A 20970-nucleotide genomic window follows, 5' to 3' on the forward strand; every position below is an offset into this window, starting at 1 on the left:
GGAAAATGAAAATATAATTAACTCTAGTTAATGTAATGATGCATTTATTTTACATTTTTCTTGCTTTCCTAAGTCCTGCCTGGTTATAGTATATGTTTTATGTATTGCTGAATTTTGATCATTAGCATTTTGCTGAGGATTTTTTCCATCTATTTTTGTTAAAGATATTGTTCTGTGTTTTTGTTTTTGTTTTTTTTTTCTTTTTGATGCTATTGTCTGGTTTTGTTACTAGGGTAATACTAGCTTCATAGAATAAACTGGGAAGTGTATTCTCTTTTTTTTTTTGCAAGAGTTTGTAAATAATTGTATTAATTCAACTTTGAAAGTTTGGTAGAGGCATTCTTGGCTCGAATTTGTTGCTGTTGTCATTGTTTCCTGAGGTGGTAGTTTTGATTACTAACTTTATCTCTTTACTTGATGAGATTTTATATTTCTCCTTGACTCATTTTTGCTAATTTGAACCTTTCTTAGAATTTGTCCAGTTGTTAAAAAATATCTAAATTTTAGATATAATTGTTCATAGGTACTTTTATAATAATTTTTTATTTAAGTTTAGTGTCCTTTTAAAAATTTCATTAATACTTGAATAGTTTCTCTTTCTTGTTGGTCGGTCTATCTAAATTGTGGCCACTGTTGATGTGTTCAAAGAAACAATTTTTGGCTTTGTTGAGGTTCTCAATTGTTTTTCTGTTTTTTATTTCACTAATTTGTATTTCACTAATTTGTATATCCCTAATACTTCCTTGTGGTTGCTGTAGTTTTAATTTGCTCTTCTTTTTTCAGTGCCTTATGGTGGCAGGTTAGAGAATGTTATTTTTGAGTATGAGAACTACTTTTATTGCATCACGTAAGAGATATTATGCATTCTTAAAGTATTTTATCTTTTTTTAAAGTATTTTCTAATTCATCTTATTTCTTTTTGGACCCATTGGTTATTTAATAGCATGTTGTTTAATTTCCACATAATTCTGAGTTTCCCAAATTTTCCTATTGCTGATTTATTATTTTACTCAATTATTGTCTGAAAATATACTTTGTATGATTCCAATGTTTAAATTCATTGAGGTCTATTTTATGGCCTGGGATACGGTATTCTTGGATAATGTTGCGTGTGCACTTGCGAATCTACTGTTGTTACAGTGTTAAATGTCTAATCACTCTAGTTATTTTATAGTATTGTTCAAGTGTTCTATTTCTTTGTTGATCTTTTGCCTAGTCATTTTATCCATTTGTGAAAGTATTAAAGGCTGCAAGAAGTGTGTTAAATTGTCTAATCTTCATTTTTGGAGGTTTCTATGTCAATGGATTTTGAAGTCTTTTCTCACACATATGTATGCTCGTAATTATTTATTTTTGAGATATTGGCTCTTTTATTTTTATGAAATATCTCTCTTTACCTCTGTAACCCCTTTTGTTTTAAAGACTATTTCTTTCTGATATTAATGTAACAATTCCAGCTTTCTTGTGGTTACTGCCTGCATCATATAATTTTTCTATCCTTTTTTTTCTATGAATTTTCATCTTTGGATCTGAAGTGTGTCTTCTGCAGACAACATGTAGATGGATCTTGTTTATTTAATTTGTTTTTCCTCCAGTCTGACAATCTTTTATTTGAATATTTAAATTCATTTTCACTTGAGGTTACTAGTATAGATTTACATCTATCATTTTACTGCAGTTTTCTGTATACCTTATGTCTTTTCATTCTTCTATTCCTCCTTTACTGCTTTCTTTTGAATTAGGTATTTTTTATAAAACATTTAATTTAAACTTAATAATATTTTATCTATATTTTTTCAATGTTTCCCCTAATTGTTACTTTAGGGTTTACTGCAGACATCTTTCACAATCAATTTTAGGTGCATAACAATTTTAGTGGCATATATGTATATATAAATTTTACTTTTGTTCACTGTTGTGTACTTTGGCTGTCCTTTTTGTGCTATTATGGCTGTACACATTACATCTATATATGCTATATACTCAATAATTTATTGTTATAACTGTTACTTGATGATATGGTTTGTTGTTTTGTTCTCTCCAAAGTTCATGTTGAAACTTAATTTTAATGTGACAGCATTAAGAGCTGGAACCTTGAAGATATGATTAGGGTATTATTAGGGCTTTGTCCTTATGGATGGTATGAGTGTGTTATAGAAGGGCTGGAGGGAATTAGGACATTAGGACCCTTTGCCTTTTCATCCTTTTCACCGTATGAAAATACAGCATTCACCCCCTCTAGAGGATGGAGTATTCAAGGCACCTCAGCAGACACCAAAACTGCCAGCAAATTGATCTTAAAATTCCAGCCTGCAGAACTATGAGAAATAAATTTCTTTACAAATTTCTCAGTCTCTGGTATATATATGTATCAGCATGAACAGACTAACACACTTGACATAATTTTATGTCTTAAAAAGATAAAAAGAAACGTACTATGTATTTACGGCTTTTGTTATATTAGCAGTCTTATTTATTATTTCAGGTCTTTTCATTTGTTCAGCATTTGAAACTTCTTCCTGACACCAGAAGGGCTCTTCTTAGCTGTCTTTTTCCTGGGTTATTCCTGGTAAACTAGCTGACCTTTGTTTCAAAGCATATGTCTCTAATAAAGTGCCAGTCTCTCTTATTTGCTTTTTACCATCACTTCATTGTTTTTCAAAGTACGCTTATGGTTGAATTTCCCCAAACTCTTCTTTTGGGAAAAGCTTTACACTCTCTGCTGTATGTTCTGCCCCTTCCTTTGGGCAAAACTTCTGAGCTTTGGCTCTGGTGATTGCAGCAAAGAGAGCAGCATTCTCCTCTCGGAGTGACAGCCCTACTTTGAGACTGGGTCACTGGGATGAGAAGTAGCCTTTGGTAATCTCAGCTTGCCACTCCCGGATGAGAACTTTGCCTTACAGACAAACCAGAAAGAAGGCAATCAGGGCTCAGTGTTCTCAGTGTGTGGCACCTAAACAGTCCTCATTCCGTGAATTAGAGCTGGTAGGAAGAAGTGACATCCTACTTCTTGGCCACATTCAACAAAAGCTTAACCTCAAGAAAAGGTAGTGGCAGCAGGTGGAGATTGAAATGAAAAATTCTGATGTACTGCTACTCCCAGAAAATTCTGATGTACTGTTACTCCCAGAAAGATACTATAGCCCCCCCAATGGGGTCTAGTAAAAATCTTGTGTTCTTCGCTACATTGCCTTGAGTAGAGTTTATATCAAGATAGGCTGTGAGAGAGGTAAGAATGGGTTGTGGATCAAATGCAAAAAAACTCTCACTGTTCTTAGGGAGTTTCAGTAGATTTTCTAGAATAAATACTTTATCATTTTCTATGTACCATTATGATTTTTCAAGTGACATAGGTGATGGTGGTTTTATAATTTTCAACAATTTTATAAAAGATCCGTGGAACTCTTCACATTGCCATTCTAGAGGTGGAACTTCTGCATTTATTTCTTATGCAAGGAAATTAAGGTTTTCTTTCAGTTAATTTCTCTTTCTTCTGAAATATGCTTTGGAATCTCACTCTCTACAGCAAATTGGGTCTCAGTGTATTTCTTTCTCCAAGAGAAGTCTGCTAGATATTCAAATAATTTTTGTTTTACATTGTTATGTTTGAAAGGTTGTTTTGTTGTTGAACAAAAGATAATAGGAGGATCAACATGAAACCCTCATATTCATCGTATGAATATTATCTTTTCATTCAGAAAGAGTTAAAATATATTTGAGTGCTCATAAAGCTTTAAAAAGAAGTGGATTAAGTAATCAATCTCCCTAGGCAGATAAAAAAGCACGTGATATTTTGGTATTCTCCAACTGTTATTATTTGACTTTCATGTTCTAGCAAATAACTTTCAACAATTTGTCAACTTATTTGCAGTCATTTATATTTTATATTATTAATTCCATTATTTATGCATGTGTTGAATAGACTTAAATATATAGAGTAGATGGCCTTCTATTTTCCTGGCTTTCACTCCCTTTCTCAAGGCCTTGGCTTGTTCTTTAGCCCAAAGGGAGTGGGGTGGACAGATCACCTCTGAACCTTGGGTGACTTTGATTTCTTTCGTTGTATTTGATGTCATTACAATGAACATTGATGCCTGCCATGTGCCAGGACTAAGTCCCAGATGCCCAGAGGAAGGAGGCACCATTCCCCTGAGCCTGCTAATGGGTCTTACATCCACCCTTCTCATTATAATTCAGAGTTCAGGTTTTGAGACTAGGAAAATGTGAATTTGACTCCGCTGGATCACCTGCCAGCTGCTGACAGCCACTTAATTCCTCTAGGCCCAACATCCCTATGTGTAAGCACAATACACAATTAGGGTTGCTGTGAGCCTTATGCAAGGAGAGGCTTGGAAGTGCTTGGCAGCAGCAGGTGGTCCACCCAGACTATCTGGGTAGGCCTCGGTCTGCTTCCCTCCAGGTCTGTGCCACCTTCACTCAGGCCTCTGCAGAGGCAGCCCGTCACCTTGTGACCAGGCTGGAAAACAGCACCTGGCAGGAGGGCATGGGGACTAGGAGGGTCCCTGTCTGGAGCCCCTGCCAGTCGACCAGGCAGCATCTCTGGGATGGGTGGCTGGATGCCAGTGCTCTCGTCCTGGCACCCCTCTGTTTCCTGCACAGGGTCGTGGTGGCAAACTTCCAGGCCTCTCCACATTCTCTGTCCTGGTGATGGTGGGAGTGTCTGCCTCTCTGAAAGGTGCCCCTGGAGGTTGGGAAATGGCCATGCCCTTTGAACCTCACTTCTGGCCCAGGGTCTGGTTCAGACAGAGTGCACAGGGTGTGTGTTGAGGGTGGAGCAGTGGCAGCCCTTTACCTGTGAGCCAGTGCTCTGCAGGTCTGCCCAAGGGCCAACATCCCAGGGCCCAGGCCCTAAGATGAACGTGGCATCCCAGGTCCCAGCATCTTCTGAGAAGACATCATCCCAGTACCAGGGTCCCTGTTGGATAGTGCCTCTGCCCATCTCTCCTCTGGCTCCCAGCAGGTTCATGGTTGTAGTGGCCTGTGCGGGAGGGGTGCAGGTGATGGGGCCAGGAATCTTCGCAGGAAGGAACTAGGACATTGGCCAAAGAGGCTGCTCCCTGACCCCAATTGTGTCCCTAATTTACTGTGTGACCTCCACAAGTCATTCAGCATGTCTGGTCCTGTTCCCCCCCCCCCCCCCCCCCACTAAGTGATGGGTACAATAATACCACAGTCCCTGTGACTGTGTTTTATTCAGGAGTCAGCTGTGGGCCTCCCTGACACTCCATCCCCAACAAAGTCCAGTGTTGGGAGTTAGTTGGACCTCCACCCCAATCTTATATTTTCCAGCAGCATTTTGGGAAGGAATATCCTGAAAGGTGAGCCTGCCTGTTATCTCCTCAGAGGGTTCAGGAAAAGCCAGCCCTCTCTATCCCCTTTCCCCACTATGATCCTCCAGGTCCGTTCACCCAGTCACTAGGCATGAACTAATTGAACACCTGCCAAGACCCAGGTAAGCTTTTGCATCTAGAGAGAACTAAGACACAGCCATGGTCGTGGGGGTCTTACCCTCTTAGATGGGAGGCCAGCAGAAGAGGACATGTGGGGTCGGGTTCAAGAGTGGAGTAGGGAGTTGCGAGTAGCTAGTGCCCACCTGGGCATGGTCTCATGGGCCCTTGCCAGGAATGTGCATGCCATCCTGTGGCCATTGTAAGGCTTTTAGCAGAGAAGGGAATGAGATTGAGAAAAAAAATCCCCATGGCCAGGGCTGCAAGAATGGCTAAGGTCCTTGGTGGTACCATGGGCACGTGGCAATGACCGGAGGTTTGAGAAGTAGAGTAGGCAGGGTCTGGTGGTCGAGGGGCATCTAGGGGAAATCAGACCGAGTTCTAGCTTCCCAGTTTGCACTCATGGGCAGACAGTGGTGCTATTTACTGAGGGGAGATGACTTGAGGAAGAGTAGGATGGAGGAAACACCGGGCCTGCCTGAAGGTAGATGCCAGACAAAGGGAGGAAAAGAGAAGCCTGAGAGGAAGAAACGGGCACAGATCAAGGAGGAGAAGCACAAGAGTGCTGGCCCAAAGGGCAAGAAGTGTCCAGAAGAAGGGGGCTACAGAAAGGTCAAGTTAGATAAAGGCCATAGTACACTTATCCAATGTGGCCACCAGAAGGCCAGCTGGTCAAGGGTGTTGCTGAAGGCAGAGGACAGTGGGTCAGGAGTGAAGGTGAGGATGCGGATCGAGAGTGTAGACAACAGGCAGAAGGGGAGAGAGATGGTGTGGATAGAGGGGGTGTAGGGTCATAGATGGAAATATCCCCAAATTTAGGTGGATGGGCAGGAGATCATTGCTGTGAAGGGATCTCTTAAGAAAAGAGAGGTGGAGCAGAACAGAGGGGGCAACAATGTGAGGGTGGCAGTGACACAGGGTCATTGGAGAGTGTGTGGGGACACCTGTCTTTTGGGCATTGGCTCATGGCTTAGGGCAGGCTACTGGGCAAGCCCACAGACCCCTAGAAGAGAGGAGCTCCTGCCACGTATGGTGCAGTCTTGTCATTCACCATGCACTCTTGGTATGTACTGGTCACTGTGTTGGACACAGGGGACATAAAATATGGTAAGACACAGTCTCAAAGGGGCTAACAGTACTGTGGCCTCTTACTCAAAGGTTTGCACGCAGGGTTAAGTTTCTAACAAGTTGGAAGGCAGACATAGACACCTCCATTTGCCTTGAGTACAAACAGATGTTCAGAGAAGTTTACTGACTGGCCGAAGGTCATGCTGCCAGGAAATGGCTGTGTCTAGGACAGATCCAGGTCTCCTGCCCATAAAACCCACCCAGGCCACCACGTTCAGTTTCAGCCAGGTGGCCTTCAGGGTTGACCACCCTGTTCGACTAGGCAAGAAGAATACAAGCCAAAGGTAAGCACGTGCTCATTCTTTGAGCATCCTCTGTGTGCCCAGCCCTGTTGTGGGCATGGGCAGCAGGGAAGGAGACATGAATTCCAAATCGTGACCTTGCCATCTGCAGCTGAGGGTGTAGTTGGAGAATTTGATGTCCCAGGAGAGGGATGTCTCCTGTTCCCTGGCTGCCTAGGAGAGGGCAGAAAGCAAGCCCTCTTGAAGGAGAGAGAGGGTGGCAAGGGGAAGGTAAGCAGGGACAACTCTTCCCCTCCCTCAAAGGAGGCCACTCAGGAATCCCAGGGAAGCCAGGCAAAAGCCCGGAGAATAAAGGGGCCTCTGAGCCTCCTCTCCACTGCTGCAGTCCTGACTCGGGGATTTCAGGGTGCAGTCATCAATCCCACCTCAAAAGGAGAAAGCCCAGGCCAGTGGAGCCTGGCTGCTGCAACTTCTTATATGAGCAGCTCTGGAGGCCCCACATCTGAGCTGGCAGCCTGGACTGGAAGGAGCTGGGACCCCTTGTTCCTCCTCCTCTTCTGGGAACTGTGAGTGAGCCCTCACCCATGAAGGACCAGGAGAGGGCCACAGCAGTTTCCTCACTCTCTCCCCTCCCTCCTGAACTTCCACCTGGTCCTTCCCTTCCTCCATCCTATAATCCATCCGGTGACCCTTCCTCTCTCGATCCAGGCCCTGCACCCGCTTCCTAGGTCAAACTCCAAGGGCAGCCCAAAGTCACTGTGATTGAGAGAAAGAAACTGACTTCAGGACAGAACCATCTGTTCTACTCCGGGGCCAGCTGGGGGCCTTTGGAAAGGGAAGCTGGTAGCAGCAGGAAGCTGAAGCCAAGTTGAGGGGACTCCAGTGAGTCCCCTTGCCTGTGCTTCCTCCTACAACAACTCCCCCACCCCCAAGCTGGAGAAGCCACCCTGGGTGGTTCAGCTGGATTACGCCTGGCCCAACCTTTCCCTCCCCTGAATCACCTGCAGACCCAGGCTGACCCAGAAGCCCTGCTGCCTGTCTAGTGTGTGACCTCTGAGAGAGCAGGTTCTTGGGTCTCCCTCCATCTTCACTTCACATTCCTGTCCACCAAGAGCTCTCTCCATCCACCCCTCCCTTCCCTTCAGGCCCCATGGTCCTCTGGTGATCTTCCTGAAGGCTGCACCTGTTATTCACCTCTTAGTCCCTGGCTCCCTGCAGCCTGCAGGGGCCTGAGATGGGCACCAGGACAAGCTCATCTGCCCTGTCGCATCTTTCCTCAGCCACAGCAGTTGCCCTCATTCTAGATGGATTTTCTCTGCCCTTCCTAGAGCTGACTGTGTCCAGTAGAGGGAGGGGTGGGCATTAGTATGGAATGCCAGCCTAGATGGATGGTCAGTGCCAGGCTCCAGGACATAGGAAAGTCCATGGTCATGACCAGGAGTAGCTGATCACCAGGAATGCAGTAGGGGCTCCATGCCCGAATGCTAGGGAGACTCAGAGCTGGATCTGGGCCACAGTGAGGGGACAGTGGCTGTTGGTTTATATTGAGGGGGAAATGGGGCTGACAGGACTAAGGCCCTGGGGCTGAAGGGCATAGGAGCTCTTGCTAAAATTTAGGAGGCTGTGTTTGGAGGAATCTAGTGTTGATAGAATTTCCAGAGCTGCTGCCTGGGCCAGGTAAGACCCACGGGACCGTTCTGTCCAGCTTAGGCTCCCGGTGGGTGCCTACCCTGTCTCATCACCTTCTCCTAGCTAGAGGTCCCCTATGAGGCATGAAGGTGGTGGGGCAGAGGCCCCTGTCAGGGCCTTCATGTCTGCCTGGCGGCTGGACCACCTGGCCGGAGAAAGGAAGCCGAGGTAGCAGAAGGGCCTGCCTGAAGATCCTCTGAGCCTTCCTCCTCCTCTTCTACTCCTTGGCCCAGGTGGTTGTATAAATTACTATTCACCCCTATAAAAATTAACTCCATCATAAATATTTGGATGATGGGGGAAATCTCAATCTGATTACTGTGTTAGCATTTTGGTTTCTTTTCATTTATTCTCCTTCCTATGTGTGTGTCTTGGGGATTTCCCATAAGGGCATCGCAGAGTACTGATGACTGTGCATTCTGCTTTTTCACTTAACCATATTCACCTAGTCAGCCAGTGTCAGCTGCTGTACCTGGCACTAGAAACCAATAAAAAAGTGTGATTCCTACACTCAGGTAGCTTATTTTCCAGGACATATTGGCCATCAAATCCAGTTAGGATGTGGTATGCAGATATGATATCATATGGTTATGATATGGTACATCTTCAAGAAGCTGTGTCAGGGACATGATGGAGAAGCCACTCTCCCAGGATCTTGTCAGCAAGAGGGAAATCCAGGAGTGCTTCCCAGAGGAGGAAGGTGTTGACGGAGGTGAATTCTAAAGGTTTCTACAGTTCCTTCTCATGAAACCGTCTGGACGTGGTGCTTTTTTCAGTGGCAGACTTTTTTCTTGTCAGTGGTAATTAAGTTTCTACTCATTATCTAGTTCATTAGGGGCACTTTATATTTTACTAGGAAAGCATTCATTTTCTCCAAATTTGTAAACTCTCCACTTTTAAAATTTATTATGAATTTCTTTGTGGCCAAACAAATGATTTTTCTAAGATTATCGTAGACATAGAAAAAATGTATATTTTCTATTTAAGGGATATAAGGTCCCATATATACCAAATCAAGTTTTTGGTTATTCAAACTGTCACTTCTTTTGTATCCTTTGGGGGAGGAGGCTTTTACTGTAGTTCTAACAGAGATTTAGCCTTCCACTCAAATTTTCTCTATAAATCTCTTCTTTTACTAGTTTTTGCTTTTTATATTTACTATGATGCTGTGGGGAGCATGCAGATTTTGAGTGTTCTCTATAATTTTCTCTGTAAATTTTCTCTATAAACCTCATCTTTTACTAGATTTTGCTTTTCGTATTTACTGTGATGCTGTTGGGAGCATGCAGATTTCAAGTGTTCTCATTGCGAATTGTGCCTATCATTACATGGTGTCCCTCTTTATCCCATTTCAGTGCTTAACCTTAAATTCCACCCTTCTATTATTATTATGGCCACTCTTTATTTTACTTTAGCTTTTGCACTTTCCTGGTATCTCTTGGCATTCTTTTATTTTCCACCATTATCATTGTTTAAGTGTTTTTCTTGTATATATACATCACTGGGTTTTTTTGTTGGTGGTGGTGTTGATTGAGACAGGGTCTTGTTCTGTTGCCCTGGCTGGAGTGCAGTGGCGCCATCACAGCTTACTTCAGCATTGACCTTGTAGTTTGAGGTGATCCCCCCACCTCAGCCTCTACAGTAGCTGGGACTACAGGCATGCACCATTACACCCAGCTAATTTTTTGTATTTTTTTTCTTTTGGAGAGACGGGGATCTCACCATATTGCCCAGTTATCACTGTATTTTTAAACCCAAGCTGACCTTTGTCTTTTAATGGGAATTCATCTGTTTACATTTCATTAAACAATTGATCTACTGTAGTTGATTTTATTTCTTCTGGCTTATTTTACATTTATTGGTTTACCTTGTGGGTTTTTTCCTCTGGTTATTGATCACTCTAGTTATTAATTTCCTTTTTCTAACCTTGTTACTCTTTCCGTTTAATTATTGGCATCTACCCCTTCTCTGGAGTTCCTAATCAAACACATACTCTTTAGCATGTGATTCCATGGGGATTTTTTTTCTCAGCACTGTCATCTGGAGCTCCAACCTGTTGGTCTGTAGACTCAGGTCTTTCTTTCTGCTTCAGTAAATCTATGTGTTGTTTGATTCGTTTGTTGTTGTTGTTTATTTTCTCTCTTCCCCTTTCTCCTTTCTTTTCTCTTCCATTTTCCTTTTTCTTTCCCTTCTCTCTCTTCTCTTCGTTCTCTTCTCTTCTCTCTTCTCTCCCTCCCCTCTCCTCCCCTTTTCTCCCTTCTCTCATCTTCTTTTCTTTTCTTTCCCAGGATCTCAGTCTGTCACCCAGGCTGGAATGCAATAGTGCAATCATAACTCATTGCAGCCTCAACCTCCCAGACTCAAGCATCTCTCCCAACTCAGCCTCCTCAGTAGCTGGGACTACAAGTGCATGCAAAAACACTTGGCTAATTTTTGTATTTTTTGTAGAGACAGGGTCTCACTATGTTACCCAGGTTGGTCTCAAACTCCTGGGGTCAAGCGATCCACCCACCTCAGCCTCCCAAAATGTTGGGATTACAGGCATGAGTCTCCATGCCCAGCTCATTTAATCTTAGTTTGTGTGTTAATCATTTAACCTTCATCATTCCCCAAATCTCTCTTTAAAACTACCTTATAAAGATGTAAATCACTATAACTCTTATGTCTCTTCAACTTTTTTATATAAAGTGACAACTCAAAATACACTTTTCCATTTAATGTTATTTAATAAAAACCATTCTATTTTTTATGCTAGTATCTCCATTTGGCCATAAAACAATATATCTAGAAACAAAGTGTGAGCTTCAACAGAAACAATGATCTACTGTTTCTATCAACTTTTTACTATCCATAATCCCTTCGCTTCCCGTCTATCTTCCTCAAACAAATTGAAGTTAATCATCAACTTGAAATTTCTAGAGCTTATGCAACTTCAACTCATTTGTCTTTCCCTCGCTTTATTCAACTCTACTGCCAAAATTACAACCTTGGTTAAATGCAACTGTCTGTGTGTCTAATCCTTGCCAGCACCCATGCAGCTGAACATGCCCAAAAGAACAATATAACAATGATTTTCAACATTTTATATCCAGGCCAGAACTCTCCCCTGAGTTTCAGATTTATATGTTTAAATGCTTACTTAACATCTCCAATTAACTATTTAATGGAAATCCCAAAATTAATATATCCACAACTGTCAAATTCTTTACCTACATCATCTCCCATTTTACAGAAATTCCATTTTTTCCTAATGAATATTTACCGTAGTTACCATTTTGCTTGAATATTTCCTCAAAGTGGTGCTTACCTTAATCGTATTACTAAGTTTTCTAAGCACTTCATTTTTCTGCCCTGCTTTGTTTTCCTCCTTAGAACCACCTGATGCACTGTATATTTTACTAATACACAGTTTGTTTCTCTTACCTGCTAGAATATAAATTATATAAGACCAGCGATTTTTTTACATCATGTTTACTTTCCAATGTCGTACCAAGATCAGTAACCGACACTGAAACAAAGGTAGATTATTCAATTTTTTAAATGTGTCCTGTGGATTACTAGAACTGCAAAACTCACTTCAATAAGTCTACGACAGTTAAAAAATACATTCATGACACCTTGTCTTCTTGGGGAATTACAGTGATTTCTAGTTTTTAAAAGTAAGAAGACATAAACTTCAGTTTGAAACCAGGACTCATCATCCCATAGTTAGAGTTGGACTTCTTTGTGTGCTCAGGGACTACAGAGAGGTCAGGGGTGTTGGCCTCAGCCTCTTGGACAAGGGAAAGCGGGCACCCTATGAGCTCAGGACCCCTGTCCCTAGCCTGGATAATGGCAGAATCTGGCTCAGCCAGGTCCCTGGCCTGCACAAAGCCACTGGCACCAGGTGAACATGCCCAGCTCAGTGACTGCCTGGAGCAGGTGTGGGGCAGCCAGACCCAGTGGGTGTGGGCTTGGGAGCCTAGCCGCAGAGGATGAGCAGGACAGGGGCAGTCAGACAGCCCTTAGAAGGCCTCCACCCCTGAGCTGCAGGAAGAGATCCCCTCATCCAGCTCCTCCCCAGGAGCCCACTCTGGATCAACAGGAAAATGTAGCCCCTGATGTGGTTGTGCATAACTGGACAGATGGGAGACACGCAGCTGAAGGCCATGTGGATAACCGCCTGCTGGTATCCCAGTTGACATCCCAGTACCACATATCGCTGAAACCCAGGTCAGCACATCACCAACTGTCAAGTCGATGTGAACTGTTGATTGTTGATGAGTCCCAGGATCTTTTCTGCTCTTGAGCCTGACCATGAGGTAGTAGATGCCAAAGTCAGGCAAGGATTGCCAGGCCTGATGGAGGCACAGATGGGCCTGGTCGGTAAGAGCCAGGCCACATTCTGAGGGCTTCCAGGATCTGTGGGATGAGCTGCTTGGCCTTGAACTTTTGTGGAAGTGCAGGGTTGCGGGTGTGGAGGGAGTACCAAGACCACAGAGGCTGAGGCCCCTGACAACGGGGCGCCACTGCCCTGGGGGTGGTTGCCGAACCCGGTGCCTGTCTGCTGGAAGGCCTGCACCTCGCTGGCGGCTGTTCCCTGCACGGTGCAGCCCCTCCTGGGAAGCCAGTGGCAGCCCCTGCAGCATGCACCCGGCTGCTTCTGCCCCGCAGGTGGGGGTCGCTTGTCTCCGGTGAGTTGGATGCAGAACTTGCAGCCAGAGACACTAACACCAGAAATGTCACAGCCCTTGAGGTTGAACTGCCTAGGGTGTGGGGCGGGTGTGCACTGGAGCGTGGCCTGGCTCTCATGGCAGGATTGCACGGCTTCCTTGAACAGCTCCCAGTGCTGGCCTTAGCCCTTCAGGGTCAGCTTCTGGGGCTGGGAGATTTGGGGACACTCCTTGACTTCTGTGACAGTGGCCAGGCTTCCAGCCCTTCTGTGGGTACCTAGCCCTCCAGCTTCTCCTCCAGGCTGCTGAGGGCTGCGTCCAGGCCATCCAGCCGGGTATCCACGGCTGGCTTGCCCATCTCCCCTCTCTGAGACAGCCTCTTTCCATAGGACTGCAGGGATGAGACACCATCAACCCCTCCTAGATGCAGCCCAGCCCTCCAGCAGCAGATCTCACTGAACAGCTCGCACAGCGGGGTCCAAGCCTTAGAAGTCTTGGGGCTGAAAGCGCCGCCAGAGGCGCCTGGCCCTGGCGCCCCGTTAAATGAGGCACGGCAGGTACCAGAGCCCGCTGTGCAGCAGGGATTCGTCCAGCGGGCGTTGGACCCTGGCGGGCGAGGGAGGGTCAGGCGGCGTCCGTCACCGGCTCAGCAGGTGGTCGCAGGCCTGGGTTGGCCACTATCCCAGAAGTGAGGCAGCCTCCCCGGAAGAGCGCTGGAGCGAAGCTCCCCGCTAGGACCACCTTGGTCAGGCTGCACACCTCCTCGTCCGGTTCCTTCTAGTCTCAGGGGCTGGAGTGGGGCTGGAGGCAAGTGAGCCCCACCTGCGGGGCAGGAGCAGCTGAGTGCATGCTGCAGGGGCTGTCACTGGCTTCCCAGGAGGGGCTGAACAGTGCAGGGAACAGCTGTCAGCGAGGTGCAGGCCACCCTTGGCCTTTCAGGAGACAGGCTCGGGACTCAAGCAACCACCCCCAGGGCCTTGGCGCCTCCGTCAGGGGCCTCAGCTTCTGCAGCCTTGGTGCTCAGGAACTGGAGTGGGGCCAGCTCCGGGACGCCGGGCACTGTGGAGGCTGTAGGTGGCGGCTGCGGCCCAGAAGCACTGACAGATCAAGTCAAAATGTTACCGAGGGCCGGGCGCGGTGGCGCATGCCTGTAATCCCAGCACTTTGAGAAGCCGAGGCGGGCGGATCACGAGGTCAGGAGATCGAGACCATCCTGGCTAACACGGTGAAACCCCGTCTCCACTAAAAATACGAAAAAAATTAGACGGGCGCCATGGCGGGCGCCTGTAGTCCCAGCTACTCGGGAGGCTGAGGCAGGAGAATGGCGTGAACCCGGGAGGCAGAGCTTGCAGTGAGCGGAGATTGTGCCACTGCAGTCCGCCCTGGGCGAAAGAGCAAGACTCCGCCCCCCCCAAAAAAAATGTTATTGAGAAGGCCAGTTCATTCTCTAGGATGCCAGTGGCAAACAAACATGAGGATGACCACGGAGACGAGGATTTTGAGTGCTTACTTTATAAAGTGTCTATAATATCTGCAGCAGAAGAACTTAATGGCAAGTTGGTCAGAAGATAAGCCTGGAAATCTTAAATGTCCTATACTCATTTTTAATTATATTGTATGTTACATACTCTTTGGGGCAAGAATGATGGAGAAAAGTATGTGAAGTGGAATAAGGGCTTTGCCTCTCTGTTTGCTTCAGACCACTTCTTTGTTACCATTATCACAATTGGTACAGTTAGCTGGATGTGGTGCTAAACACATTAAAGACATGTTATTGGATGCCCATTTTAACCATATGGGATAGGTTTTATTAACAGGGTGTGAATATGGTTCAAACAATTTACCCAGAGTATCTACTGGATTAGCCAACACTAGTCTGTTTTCCTCCCAAGCCCTCTTGACTATTATTATATATTCTTCCCATGAGAGACCAGGAGATGCCTAAAGAAAGGGATCGAGGGAGCAGAAGACGTTTTGTGAGGAGGAGATATCTGAATGGTACTTGAGTATCAAGTTGCTACACGGTTGTGTGCTATGACGTCTATCCACAAATAACCCAGTTTACCCCATAAAACCTTCAACCAACTTTCGTATCTCAGTTTTTCTTTGAAGTATTCCTCTGAGTGTTGAAGAGAAGTATGAAAATTTGCTCCACAGTAAACTGCAGAGAGAAACAGAGATGGCTGTGAAAATACTACAACTATTATTAAGGAAGACGGCTATTTGCTTTTTAGTATAAATTGAGTCAATGAGATGCATAAATATTATTTCCAATATCAGTGAATATTTGCCTAAGACATAATTCATTATTTCATTTTTAATTTGTAGATACCATTGTACATATTGTGTACAATATGATTTTTTTTTTATTATACTTTAAGTTTTAGGGTACCTGTGCACAATGTGCAGGTTAGTTACATATGTATACATGTGCCATGCTGGTGTGCTGCACCCATTAACTCGTCATTTAGCATTAGGTATATCTCCTAAAACTATCCCTCCCCCCTCCCCCCACCCCACAACAGTCCCCAGAGTGTGATGTTCCCCTTCCTGTGTCCATGTGTTCTCATTGTTCAGTTCCCACCTATGAGTTAGAATATGCGGTGTTTGGTTTTTTTTTCTTGCGATAGTTTACTGAGAATGATGATTTCCAATTTCATCCATGTCCCTACAAAGGACATGAACTCATCATTTTTTATGGTTGCATAGTATTCCATGGTGTATATGTGCCACATTTTCTTAATCCAGTCTATCATTGTTGGACATTTGGGTTGGTTCCAAGTCTTTGCTATTGTGAATAGTGCCACAATAAACATACATGTGCATGTGTCTTTATAGCAGCATGATTTATAGCCCTTTGGGTATATACCCAGTAATGGGATGGCTGGGTCAAATGGTATTTCTAGTTCTAGATCCCTGAGGAAACACCACACTGACTTCCACAATGGTTGAACTAGTTTACAGTCCCACCAACAGTGTAAAAGTGTTCCTATTTCTCCACATCCTCTCCAGCACCTGTTGTTTCCTGACTTTTTAATGATTGCCATTCTAACTGGTGTGAGATGGTATCTTATTGTGGTTTTGATTTGCATTTCTCTGATGGCCAGTGATGGTGAGCATTTTTTCATGTGCTTTTTGGCTGCATAAATGTCTTCTTTTGAGAAGTGTCTGTTCATGTCCTTCGCCCACTTTTTGATGGGGTTGTTGGTTTTTTTCTTGTAAATTTGTTTGAGTTCATTGTAGATTCTGGATATTAGCCCTTGGTCAGATGAGCAGGTTGTGAAAATTTTCTCCCATTTTGTAGGTTGCCTGTTCACTCTGATGGTAGTTTCTTTTGCTGTGCAGAAGCTCTTTAGTTTAATTAGATCCCATTTGTCAATTTTGGCTTTTGTTGCCATTGCTTTTGGTGTTTTAGACAGGAAGTCCTTGCCCATGCCTATGTCCTGAATGGTAATGCCTAGGTTTTCCTCTAGGGTTTTTATGGTTTTAGGTCTAACGTTTAAGTCTTTAATCCATCTTGAATGAATTTTTGTATAAGGTGTAAGGAAGGGATCCAGTTTCAGCTTTCTACATATGGCTAGCCAGTTTTCCCAGCACCATTTATTAAATAGGGAATCCTTTCCCCATTGCTTGTTTTTGTCAGGTTTGTCAAAGATCAGATAGTTGTAGATATGCGGCGTTATTTCTGAGGGCTCTGTTCTGTTCCATTGATGTATATCTCTGTTTTGGTACCAGTACCATGCTGTTTTGGTTACTGTAGCCTTGTAGTATAGTTTGAAATCAGGTAGCATGATGCCTCCAGCTTCGTTCTTTTGACTTAGGACTGACTTGGCGATGCGGGCTCTTTTTTGGTTCCATATGAACTTTAAAGTAGTTTTTTCCAATTCTGTGAAGAAAGTCATTGGTAGCTTGATGGGGATGGCATTGAATCTATAAATTACCTTAGGCAGTATGGCCATTTTCATGATATTGATTCTTCCTACCCATGAGCATGGAATGTTTTTCCATTTGTTTGTATCCTCTTTTATTTCATTGAGCAGTGGTTTGTAGTTCTTGAAGAGGTCCTTCACGTCCCTTGTAAGTTGGATTCATAGGTATTTTATTCTCTTTGAAGCAATTGTGAATGGAGTTCACTCATGATTATGTTTTGAAGTATATATATTGTGGAATGATTAAATCTAGCTAATGAACATATGCATTGCTTTACATACCATTTTTGTGGTGAGAATACAACAATTTTAAATATTTATCCAATTCACATTTGGAAAATACAATTAAAATAAGTTTTAAATGCCTATAATTCACAATGCAATCATAAAAATTAAACTGATGAAACACACTAAAGTCATTTAAATGTATCCTTACTCATTGTTCTTGATCATATAGTAAAGCATCATCAAAATATAGTCTCTATTGTTTTAGAATTTGATTTTTTACATCTTGTCATAATTATGCTGTATAGGTAAAACTGTGTGGTCTAAACGGATTTGAAGTCAGAAACTTGCACTGCCAAAACAACACTGTGTCTTATCAGCTCTGCCTCAACTTGCAAATCACGTAAGCTTTCTGAACTCCATTTCATTCATTTGGGAAGTGGGATCAATACACTAAATATTTCAGTTAATGCAAAGTAGAATACAAAAAGAACCACACTCTAGTTCCATTCCACATGAGCACTTAAGCTATTTCCCTCCAGAAATCACCTGTACACCATAGGAAAGTAAATTCATACCCACCTAGTTAACAGTGTGAGAATGTAAGTTTAAAGCATGTTTGACTAAGGAAACTTAATCATAATAAAATGGTTTAATTTCCCTGAGCATGAAATATTTTCCACAAGAAATGGCATGCTATGTTTAATTGGTTCTGGGAATGATTATCCAATATTAGTCACTTTCATATTAGTGTCCCCTAGAGTGGAAAATAAATAAGACAATGATTGCACTTCTGCATGTCCATCTTCTGCCAAGACATTTTGCTGATGTGCAGTTTCTGCAACTTCCCATTTCTTGGCTAAGTTCAAGCTTTGTTAGTTTAGTGCTTAGGAAAGCCTCATGTTCTTACAGAAATTCTTCTGCTCTCATTACTTTTTGTGATATTATGGACAATAATTTGCCTTGGGAGCATGACAATTGATTCCAACAGTTGCCAATGTGGGGGAGGGGGGTGTCAAAAGGTAGGCTTTTTCAATGTCAATTTTAACCCAGCAGCAATTTCTGCAGTTGCAAATAATTCTATTTTCTTTCTGGTCACTTAACTTCTGTCAAATTAAATTGGTGTTCAAAACTCATAGCACAGTTTTGTTTTTTTTTACTGTATCTGCAATTTGATTAGTGTGATATATTTTCATATATGAATGAATATCAATTAAAGGCAATGAACATTTATAGGTAACTTTTTCAGCCACAGAGGTTAGTAATTTTAACGTGTAAACCATCTGAATTCATATTACAACCATATTTTTGTAATATAAGAAAATACAGATTAAATAAGTTTTATTAGTATTTTAAATGTAATAAAATTATTTTCGGCTGGCTGCAGTGGGTCACGCCTGTATTCCCAACACTTTGAGATGCCAAGGTGGGTGGATCACCTGAGGTCACTAGTTCAAAACCAGCCTGGCCAACATGGCAAAATGCCATCTCTACTAAAAATACAAAATTAGCCATGCGTGGTGGTGCATGCCTGTAATCCCAGCTACCCGGGAGGCTGAGGCAGGAGAATAGCTTGAACCCAGGAGACAGAGGTTGCAGTGAGCCAAGATCGTGCCATTGCACTCCAGCCTGGTCAACAAGAATGAAACTCCTTTATAAAAGTATTTTCTTAAAATATTAAAATATAGTTTAATGTTTCATCAATATCATATGCCCATTAAAATGTTGTATTAAATAATTATAAGATTACTGAGAATAACTTCTGTTTCAGACATTTCACTTACATTATTTAAATCAGACTTCCTAATAACCCACGTATAAACTTTGGTATGAAGTAACTGATCCTGAGAGATGTAAATTATCTTCCCAAATTCATGCATTTATTAAGTTTATCATCTGAGTTTTCTGACACCATATGTAACATTTTTTTCTCCATGCCACATTGGTTCCTTGCATTCCAAAGCTCTTAAAGAACATTGAAAGAAGCCAATGGCCTTCATCCGCATTTCAACCAACAATGCTACAATCACCCTTGTTCACAGTCCTGTCTTCATACAAACAGAAATGTTTCCATTAGTTTCCAGCATCATCTCACATAGTTATTATTTTGGTTTAGAACACTAACCCACTCTCAGAATTTCTCAAAAATACATTAAGTTGCTAACAATAGCACGTTGCACAATAGATGTCTTGAACTTTTACTCCTTCTCTCTGACTGTAGTTGTGTATCCTTTGACCAACATCTACCAAACTCCATTCCCAACCACGTTAGCTGCTGGCAAAAAAAATTTTACTCTACTTATTAACTTTTTTAGATTCCACATATGAATGAGACTATGTGATAATTGTCTTTCTGGCCTAGCTCATAATGTTATCCAGGTTCATCCATGTTTTCACAAACAACAGGATTTCCTTTTCTGTGGCTGAATGTATTTCATTGTAGGTATATGCCACATTTTCTCTACCCATTCCCCTGTCGATGGACACAAGTTGATTCCATATCACGACTACTGTGAATAATACTGCAATAAACATGGGAGTGCAGATATCTGTTCCATATACTGATTTTATATCCTTTGGATAGGTAGATACCCAGCAGTGGGATCACTGGATCATATAGTAGTTCCACTTTAAAATTTCTGGAGAACCGTAATACTTAGCAGCCTAATACTTAATATTTAATACATAGTGGCTGGTGCCATTGATTGTAATGGCAAAACTGCAATTACTTTTACACGAAGTGAATATATTCCCACCAAGAGTGTACAAGGGTTCCCTTATCTCCATACCCTGATCGACACGTTTAATTCTTGTATTTTTGATAACCATTATAATAGGTGTGAGATGACAGCAAAGTGGAGCTTTAGTTTGCATTTCCATAATAATTAGTGGTGTTGAACATTTTTTGCATAAGCCTACTTGGCCATTTGTATGTCTTCTTTTGAGAAATGTCTGCTCAGATCTTTTGCTTATATTTTAATCAGTTCATTTGCTTTCTTGCTATTGAGTTGTTTGAATTTCTTACATATTTTGGATGTTAATTACCACAAAATTCATAACAATATAAGGTAATATGTATGCTAATAAGCTAGATTCAGTCACCTCACGATGTAAATACACCTCAAAATATCATGTTGTACAAAATAAATACATAAAATTTTATCCTTCAATTAAGAAATTAAAATAAAATGAAATTTTCAGCATGATAGGCATTCAACTATATGAATCTTGTCACCCCAATCTCTCTTTATTATTTTCAGAAGTTACGGGTGAAATCTGAGTCAGGGCTGATGTTCCTAGTTCCCTATTACATTCTTAATACACTGCAGTTTCTCAATCATCCTTATTCAAGCAGTTACCAAAATTTAAAAATTAATTTTGAGTGTACTATGATCATCTCTGAAAATTATAATTTGAAGAAGTGCTTCTATGAATGGGATAAAATATTTCATTTTTTTTCAGCATTCCACATTTTTGACTCATTGACTCAGCTAAACCACATAAATCTTCACATTTTTCTATTTTATATATCATAATGCCTATCTTTCAGCTGTGAAAAATTATCAACTATATTTGTTTATTAACTCTGGGAATATGAAATTCAGATCATGATCTTCTATAAATAAAATTTAGAAGT

General features: G+C 42.5%; 1 long non-coding RNA gene across 1 annotated transcript in view; it reads left to right on the forward strand.

Annotated features, from left to right (window-relative positions):
• Positions 1–20970, forward strand: part of LOC115932821 (uncharacterized) — a 30400-nt gene that overhangs the window by 5986 nt on the left and 3444 nt on the right. Inside the window, exon 2 of the long non-coding RNA XR_004068963.3 lies at positions 17642–17736. This is a non-coding gene — a long non-coding RNA (uncharacterized lncRNA). The remainder of the gene's footprint in view (positions 1–17641; positions 17737–20970) is intronic.

The sequence above is a fragment of the Gorilla gorilla genome, chromosome 4 (assembly GCF_029281585.2).
Source record: "Gorilla gorilla gorilla isolate KB3781 chromosome 4, NHGRI_mGorGor1-v2.1_pri, whole genome shotgun sequence".
NCBI lineage: Eukaryota > Metazoa > Chordata > Mammalia > Primates > Hominidae > Gorilla > Gorilla gorilla.